This window comes from Elephantulus edwardii, unplaced genomic scaffold (genome assembly GCF_000299155.1).
Source record: "Elephantulus edwardii isolate Elephantulus edwardi_28Jun2011 unplaced genomic scaffold, EleEdw1.0 scaffold00090, whole genome shotgun sequence".
NCBI lineage: Eukaryota > Metazoa > Chordata > Mammalia > Macroscelidea > Macroscelididae > Elephantulus > Elephantulus edwardii.
In genome coordinates, this window is record NW_006399840.1 from 4881327 (window position 1) to 4890607 (window position 9281).

The window sequence follows — 9281 nt, forward strand, 5'->3', positions numbered from 1 at the left end:
TAAAATCTTGCTTGCATGTGAAATCAGTGAAATTGTTCTGTAGTTTCCACATTCGGTTGGGTCGCCTTTCTTTGGGATAGGAACAAATATCGATCACTTCCAGTCAGTTGGCCAAGTTGGTTTTTATCCTTTGCCCTCTTGTTATTTTTTAGTTTTATATCATTGGGTCTAAGAAGATACTTTGTGTTACTTCAGTGGTTTTTAAAAATTATTTGAGGCTTGCCTTGTGTCCTAATATCTGATTAATTCTGTAGACTATACCATGTGCCCTTCATGATAAAATAAAATGAAATCACAAAGGTTAGCAAATTTAAAGCATCTAAAATTCACAAATTATCCGCATGCTTGTTGTTGTTGTGTACTGTCAATTTTACTTCAACCTGTAGCAATCTCTCTTACAACAAATCTAAACCTTGCTCATTACTAAGCCAACCTCACAAACTTTGCTGTGCTGAAGCCCATTGCTCCAGTCACTCTGTCAATTCATCTTGTTGAGAGTGTTCCTCTCCTCTGACCCTCCACCTTTTCAAGTATGATGTCTTGAAATATATAATGTGTAAGGAGAAATAACTTAGGATTTCTTTGCAAGTGCTAGCTTGTGAAAGTATTTGTTAAAGTAATCTTCCCTGAATAAAGGCAAACGGAAGAGCACTAGAAAAATGCCTGTGCTGAAATATATAAGGATTTCAAAATTAAAAGGATAGAATTGAGAGTGTCTTCCCTTTAACATAATAAAATAAATCAAGAGTTTTTTTAGATGTAGTGTCTTAAGGTCAAGTTGTCTAATTTCATTTTTCTGCATCTTTGTTGAGTTTCTTTCAAGTTGACCTGTCCTTTGGTGAGAGTGGTGTGTTGACGTCTCCTAATACTTTTGTTGTTGTTGTTATGTGCTGTCAAATAGACTGAGACTCTATGTAAAACAGCTCTAAACTCTACTCTATCCTGAGTTAACGTTATTGTCTCTGACACACCTACCCCCATTAACCCAGTCACTGAGTCAATTCGTCTCATCAAAGTCTTCCTCTCTTGCACCGTTCCTCTATTTTCGCAAGGACTGGCCCATCCTTGCAACATGCCCAAGGTATATTACAGAAAGCTTCAGAATCATTGCCTCCAAGGAGCAGCCTGGTTTAACCCTCTCTGGGACAAACCTATTTGTTCTCATAGCAGTAAATGATATATTTAATACTCTTCTTCCACACTAAGCTCAAAGACATCAATTCTCCTTTTGTTTTCCCTAGTCATTGTCCGACTTTCTGATGCATAACACGTAACTGTGAAAAGCATGGCCTGGAGCATGCACACCAAAGTCTCCAGGCTGACACCGTTTCTTGTCCGTACTCTTGGAGAGGACCCTGACAGAAAAATTACTTTGTCAATTTCTTCAAGTCTGTTGCCCTATGTTTTACGTATTTTTTAAATTTTATTTTATTGTTTTGTGTGTGTCTGTACCGTCAAATCAGATCTGGCAGGTACAGGAGGAGATTGCCCCTCCTTTTCCTGCAGAGCATCTAGTGGATTCGAACCACTTATCTCCGGGATTGCAGTGCAGCTTCTTGCCACTAGGCCACCAGAGCTCCCCGTTTTATGTATTTTTCAAGTTGGTCATTCGTCTAAGGTTATGTCCTCTTGCTCTATTGTGCCTTTAATTATTAAAAAGTGCCCTTATTTATCTTTTATGGTGGCTTTCTTCTTGAAGTCTGTCTTATCAGAGATTATCATTGCCACTCCTGAGTGTCATTTTCTTGATATATTTTCCCACCTTTTAATTTTTATTCTTTCTCCTCATTTCTAAGATGTGTCTCTTGCAGGCAATATAGTGATAGGCTTTGTTTTTTTGTGGGCTTTTTTGGTGCTAATTTTTATCCATTCTGCTACTCTTTTTCTCTTAATCAGTGTATTTAAGCTCTTTAAATGGGTATGAGTACTGACAGGCCATGTTTTGTTGTTGCAAATTGCTGCATTTCTTTTTGTTGCTAGTTGCTTTTGCCCATCCACTTTCCTTTTTTAAAAAAAAATCTCTTACTTTTATTATCATATTGTGTGTGTTTACTGTCAAATTGGATCTAGCCGGTACAGGAGGAGATTACACCTCCTTCTCCAGCAGAGCATCTGGGGAATCTTTAATATTTCTTATAGAGTTGCTGTTGTTTTCACAAATTCCTTAAATTCCTCATTTTCTTCAACTGACCTGATTTCTACTTCATATTTGAAGGACAGCTTTGCTAGAAAGATGATCTTAGACGGCCAATTGTTTTCTTTCAACCCTCTGTATGCACCATCTCATTGTCTTCTTGTTCACATGGTTTCTACTAAGAAGTCATAGCTTAGTCTAATTGGTTCTCCTTTGTAGGTGACTGTTTTTCTCATACTGCTTTTGGTACTTTAGCCTTGTCTTTGATTTTGGACAATATGACAATGATATGTCTTGATATTTTTTAGTCTAATTTGTTTGGAGTTTGCTGAGCTTCTTGAATGTGTATTTCCTCATATTTCATGACACCTAGAAAGTTTCCTTCAGGATGAGATAGACTGATACAGTAACTAAGTCAATTAGAGTAGGTGTGTCAGAGTCAGTGAGACTAGCTCAGGACAGGGTAGGCTTCAGAGCCGTTGTGCTTAGGGGTTACTATGAGTTATAGGTGACTCAACATCACATAACAAAAACAGTACCTCTTTCACAATTTTCCCAAAGCTTTCTTTCTGCTCCTGATCTGGAATGCCAATCAGATGTATGTTGTTTTGTTTGTTTGATGTCATCCCACATAATTCTTAGGTTTTCTTCATTTTGAAAGGCCACCTGGGAGCTAGGCAACAGTCCACGCTAACCTCACCTTCCAGGAGACATTCTAATCAGCCTGGTGTAAGATGGCTACAGCCAATCAGAAGAGAGCACAACCACTGGCCACATCCTGCCTAACCACAAGCTACAAAACAATCCACCTAAGGGTCCTGAGTAGCTCCATATATGGGAACAAGCAGAGGGCATCCAATCAGTGTCCTCCACAGAGAGCTGACCACCAAACAGGCCATCCTATCTCAAACCCCCTGTATATAAAACTTTACCTGTAGCTTCCCTACATGCAACCTAACTGCCTTATTCTGCCTTTCTATGGCCTAGACAGCAAACCGGCCCAAGAGCTGATAATGAACTATGTTTCCCTTCATCCAGTTCTCTGTGCCCTTTTACCTTACAATTTTCTTCTACTATGCTCTCATTGAGGTTCTGTTTTCTATTTCACTTAGTGTCTGTTCTACTTCTATCCTTTTCTGTGCCTCCAACATACTGAAAATCTCTGCACCATTGGTCTTATTTTTCTGAATTGTATGTTCATGTTTTTCTGTTGGTTCTAGTACTTTGCTCTATCTTGGAATGAACTTTAAACCTTGTATCTCCTTACTTACAGTTTCAATTCTTTCCTTAACCATCTGTAAATTCTTCAGTAGTTGTTCTCGGAACTCCACATTGGTATATTTCTTCTATTTCCTGTCTCTGGGGTATTCATTGTGTCTGTGATTTGGTCTGTTTTTTGAGGGGAAGGCTTGTTTAGCTTTTTCATGATGTATAAATGCTACTGCTACTTCCTTGACATTTAAAAAATTTTATTTTATTATTTTTGTGTGTGTACCATCAAATTAAATATGATTGGTATAGGAGGAGACTGCCCCTCCTTCTCCAGCACAGCATCTGGTGAATTCAAACTGCATACCTCTGGGATTGCAGTGCAGCTTCTTGTTACTAAGCCACCAGAGCTCTCTTTCTCGACATTATATGAGGTTCCTTTTGGTATGTGTGAGGCAGCTTTTGTTTTATCTGTGTAGGAAGCTGCCCATTTCTTAACTATATGAATACTTTTGATAGATTTGCAGATTTTAAGCCTTGCACCCAATTCTGATTCCTAATAGCAATCTTTTCAGCAGGACATCTGTCTATTCTGTTCAGGTGGCAGATTTCTCTTTTGGTCAAACTTGAGGAGTGGGGAGAATGAAATTCCTCCATTTGGCCAGATGTTGTGAGCCTACTCCTTTGTAGGGCAGGTGAAGATTTAATTCAAAGGTTACCTGGTGCTCGGTCAATTGTGGGCAGATGAGAGGAGAGGATCTTGGGGCCAAGGCTGGGTGAAGAAGTTTTTGAAAGTGCTTGCCTCTTTGAATTGTAGTCCATCTGTCTTGAAGGCTAATGAGATAGAGGCAACTACTGGTGCCCTGTAGACCTCTGGGTTAGAGCAGAGATCTTGGGACCCAGGCTGGGGGTTGGCAGGGGGGAGTGTTTGGAAGTGCTCCCCCGCCTGCCCCCCACCCCACCCTTCAGGGTCTCTTTCCTGTGTTGGGGGGTACTCCTCACTGGTCCTCTCAGTCTTTATGACTGCTCTGGTTAGGGAGGCTGGGTGAGTGGTACTCCTTCCATCCTTATTCTTTCCTGGTACCTTAGGTACCTTAAAGGGGAACTCTTTGGGAATATAGTGGCTGCTTACTGAAATGTTGAAGATAGGCATCCACCTAGAATGAGTCAGAAGAAAGTCTTGAAAATTAATCCAGGGAGGGGGGCAGGGTATTAGCTATTGAATACCCTACGAAGTAAAAATGAAAAATCAAACCAAACTCACTGCTGTTGAATCAACTGGAACACATGGTGACTCTACATATTGCAAAGTAGAACTGCTCCATAGGCTTTCTTAGCTGTAATGATTATTGAAGAGAGCTCCAGTGGTATATTCCCAAGGAGTTGGTAGTCCCTGTCTATCAGTGGCTCCTCAGGAAAAGACGAGCAATCACCTCTTGCGTGGTTTAAAGTCTCAGCAACCCACTGATGGGCCAGCTATGAGTTGGTTCCAACTCAATGAAAATTAGAGTCAAGTTTAATCTTTTCGGAGGCAGATCTCCAGAGTTTCTTCCTGTGGTGTGCCTGGATGGATTTGAACCACCATCCAGTAGCTGCAAACTACTTCAACAACCTAGAGATCAATCAAAAGAATGCCAATGTAATGAGACTCAGAAACCATCTTGAAGAAACTCTCAGTGAGCAAAGATGAGCCAATTCTAGCAACAACAACAAAAAATTAATGAGGGCAAGAACAAGAAACACAGGAACTATATTTAAACCAATATGTTCAGACCAAACAAAAAGCTAATTAAAAAAACAACAACTCATTTTTAAAACTTATTAAGAGAAATATCTTTTATCCTGTCTTTTTTTTAACTTTATACTTTCTTTAAAATTTTATTTTATTAATGTTAATGAACATTTACAGAGATTTTGGATTTCCATTCATTCATTGATGTACTTTTCTCCCTGTCCAGCCCTCTCACCCCAGTTCGCTCCTCTCTTTGAAAAGTAAAAGAAAAATTATTTCTTTGGTATACACTCCCCCCACACCCCTCCTACCACCCCAGTACATTCCATTATGTAACCTTAATTCTGGACTCTTGTGATAACCAAAATAGCCTATCATATATAGTTTTTAAATTATTCTCTCCCTCATCTATTTCAATGCAATATACATAATTTATCCAGTTTTTCTTAGTCTTACCCCAACCCTGATGTCAGTCCCATTCTACAACAGTGGCACCATGCAGTATTTGTCCTTTTGTGACTGAGATATTTCACTCAGCATAATGTCCTCCAGGGTCACCCATTTTGAATTATATTGCATGAGTTCCTTGTTTTTCAATGCTGCTTAGTATTCCATTGTGTGAATATACCCACAACTTCTCTATCCATTCATTTGTTGATGGGCATCTGGGTTGTTTCCAACTCCTTGCTATTGTGAACAAAGCCGTGATGAACATGGGTGTGCACATATCTGCTTGGATGTCGGTTATGGTCTCTTTAGGGTATATTCCCAGTATTAGAATTTCTGGGTCAAATGGTATCCCTATTTGCAACTTTCTGAGGAAGTGCCACACTGCCTTCCAGAGTGGTTGTACCATTTTACACTTCCACCAACAGTGAATAAGGGTTCCAGTTTGTCCACAACCTCACCAACATTTGTTGCTTGCTGTTCTGTTAAATTTTGCTCCTCTAACCGGGGTGAGATGATATCACATCGTTTTTTTGTTAGCTCTCTTAGAGCTAGGGATTTTGAACATCTCTTCATGTGCTTGTTGGCCATCTCAATGTCTTCTTTGGTGAAGTGTCTGTTCATATCCTGTGCCCATTTTTCAACTGGATTATTTACCTTTATCTTCTTGTGGTGCTCAAGTATCTTATAAATTCTAGATATAAGTCCCTTATCTGACATGTCATTCCCAAATACTTTTTCCCAGTCTGTGGCTTCCCTTTTTACCTGTTGGAGAAGTTTTTGGATATGCATAGGGATTTGATTCTAGAAGGTCCCATTCATTTATTTTATCTTCTCCTGGTTGTAGATTTACCTTGTCTTTTGTAACAAATTATACCACTGTTGTTGTTGTTATGTGCCATTAAGTTGCATGCAACCCAGAGTGTCAGCTCTGTATAGCAGCTCTGAAATCTGCCCTGTCTTGAGCCAGTCTCACTAATTCCAACACACCAATCCCTAAAGCCCCAGTTAATGTGTCAATCTGTCTCATCCAGAGTCTTCTTCTCCTGTGTTACCCCTGCTTAAATAATAGATAAGAGTTTTAAAATTTCACAAATAATCTAGTTGTTGATTGTTGTTGAGTCGAGCATGACTCATAGTGACTCAATGAACAAAAGGCCTGAAGCCTTTCTATAAGTATCATCATTTATAAGAATTCATAGTTTCCAGATGCATGTTCTTTAGAAAGTGTATGCCACTCCTGCTTCCAAAATATTCCAGACAATAATATAAAAGTATGATGAAAGTAGACTATAACCATTTTACATGCCCTACAAGGGTAGGGATGTAGACATTGAGCTTGAAAGTCACAAGAGGAGAAAGAATCAGACATTTGACCATTTTGTATTGAGGGAGAGATTATTCTTCAAAATAGATTAAACTACCAAGTAAACCCCCAAAAAAGGTGTTTTAAATAGACCAAATAGGTGTAATTAACATTTTAAAAGTCTCAAAATTATGAAAACCATTAATTTCATAAATTGGGTAGAAGAGATAATCATGAAAAATAAGTAATTACAGACTCTAACCATGGAATCCTTTAAAATGGCAACACCACTAATGATTTAAATTTTAAAATTGTATTTGATTTACATATAACTTTCAAATGCACCCACTCCTTGTTTCATAATCTAGACATGACTTGCCTGGTGCAATATGTCTCCTGATTTCCTGACTGCTGGTACCAAGGGTGTTGATTGTTGATCCAAGCAAGATGGAATCATTGACAGCTTCAATATTTTCTCCATCTATCGTAATGTTGACTTTTGGGCCTGCAGTATCTTTGTCTTCTTGATACTGAGATGTAATCTATGCCAAAGACTGTAGTCCTTGCTCTTCTGCAGTGAGTGTTTTATGTCCTCCTCACTTTCAGCAAGCCAGGTTGTGTCATCAGCATAACACAGATTGTTGATGAGTCTTTTTCCAATCCTCATGCCTCACTCCTCTTCATAGAGTCCAACTTCATGAAATATTTACTCAGCATACAGATTGAATAGGCAAACAGAAAGGATAAAACCCTGACTTACATCCTTCCTGATTTTAAACCATGCTCTGCTAGCATAACAGTTTCTTGGTCTAGGTATAAACCATCTGAGCACAATTAAGTGCTCTGGAATTCCCATTCTTTTCAATGTCAGCCACAACTTGTTATGATCCATTCAGTCTAATGCCTTTGCATAGCCAATAAAACACAAATATACATTCTTCTGGTATTCCCTGCTTTCAGCCAAGATCCATCTAACATTAGTCATGCTATCCCTCGTGCTATATAGCCTCTTCTAAAACCAGCTTATAAAATATATTTTAAAAAAGGAAAAAAATAATCTTAAAAAAAAACAACAAAAACCAGCTTATACTTTTAGTACTTCCCTGTAAAAGTACTGTTCTAGCCACTTTTGAATAATCTTCAACAATATTTGCTTACATGAAATATTAATAATATTGTCCAGTAGTTTCCACATACTTGTTAGTCACCTTTCTTGGGAATGGGACAAATGTGGCTCCCTTCAAGTCAGTCCACCAGGTAGTTGTCCTCCAAATTTCTGGCATAAACTGGTGAGCACATTCAGGGCTGCATCTGTTAGTTGAAGCATATCAATTGCTATTCCATTGATTCCTGAGGGTTGTTTTTGTTTTGTTTTTTTGTCAATGCCTTTAGTGCTGCTTGAACTTCATCTTTCATTACCATTGGCTCTTATTGATTTGGTACTTCTTGAAATTTTTTTAGCAGACGAAGATATTTTACATATGAAAAAAACAAATAATGAGAGAAATGGTTTAAAAAAGAAGAATGTAATCAAGACAAAACAAAAGAACAATGTCTTGAACCTTCCTACATGTCAGGCCTTGTGCTGGACACAAGGCACAAATGGACACACTTAGGCTCCTTACCTCACATTACAGTCCCATGGGGACATAAGTGTTAAAGACATCTTGGTCCCAAACATATTCATAATTATGAATTATATTGACAATTATGATAGGGGGAAACTGGATCTCAAGAATAAGTGTCCTAATTTAGACTTCAAAAACTTGAGTCTTCAGGACAAAATAGCTTTAACATAAAGTGACTGTTACAGATTAGACCTGATCCCAGAGGCCAGGCTGAAGAATACAGACTGTTCTGTCCTCCCTTTGCTCATCTCTCCTCTCTTTATTCTTCATCCCCAGGTGCCAAATATCAACATTTTTTTTCTTTCAGGAAAAAAACCCCAAACTCCTGTGGACTGTCCAGTTATGCCTGGGATACCTGATAACCACCTGGATTTAGCCCCAACAGTGGGCTCTCTGTTATAGGCAAGTTGTGGTTGCTCCTCAGAGGCCTCATTTTGCTTGGCTGCTTGGCAGCATTTCACAGAGTAGAGTATTATCTCTTTCTTAAAACACGGCCCCTCTTGCACACTTCTAGTTGCCACTTTCCCCCTGCCCCACTCCCTTTCTCTATATACTACAATTGTCCAGGGTTCTGTCATGGTCCCTATCTCATGTTCTCTCCTTGACTGATCACACTCATTCACATGATTTAAATACTATCTGCATAGGACAACAAATTTATTTCTTTAATCCTATACCTTTCTTGTTGCTGTTGTATACCACTGAGTTGGAGCTGACCCTCCAGTGGGTTTTCAGTTAATTGCATAGGAGGAGATTGCCTATCTTTCTCCCGTGGAGCAGCTAGTGGATTCGAACCACAAGCTTTTGGGACTGCAGCTCAGCTTC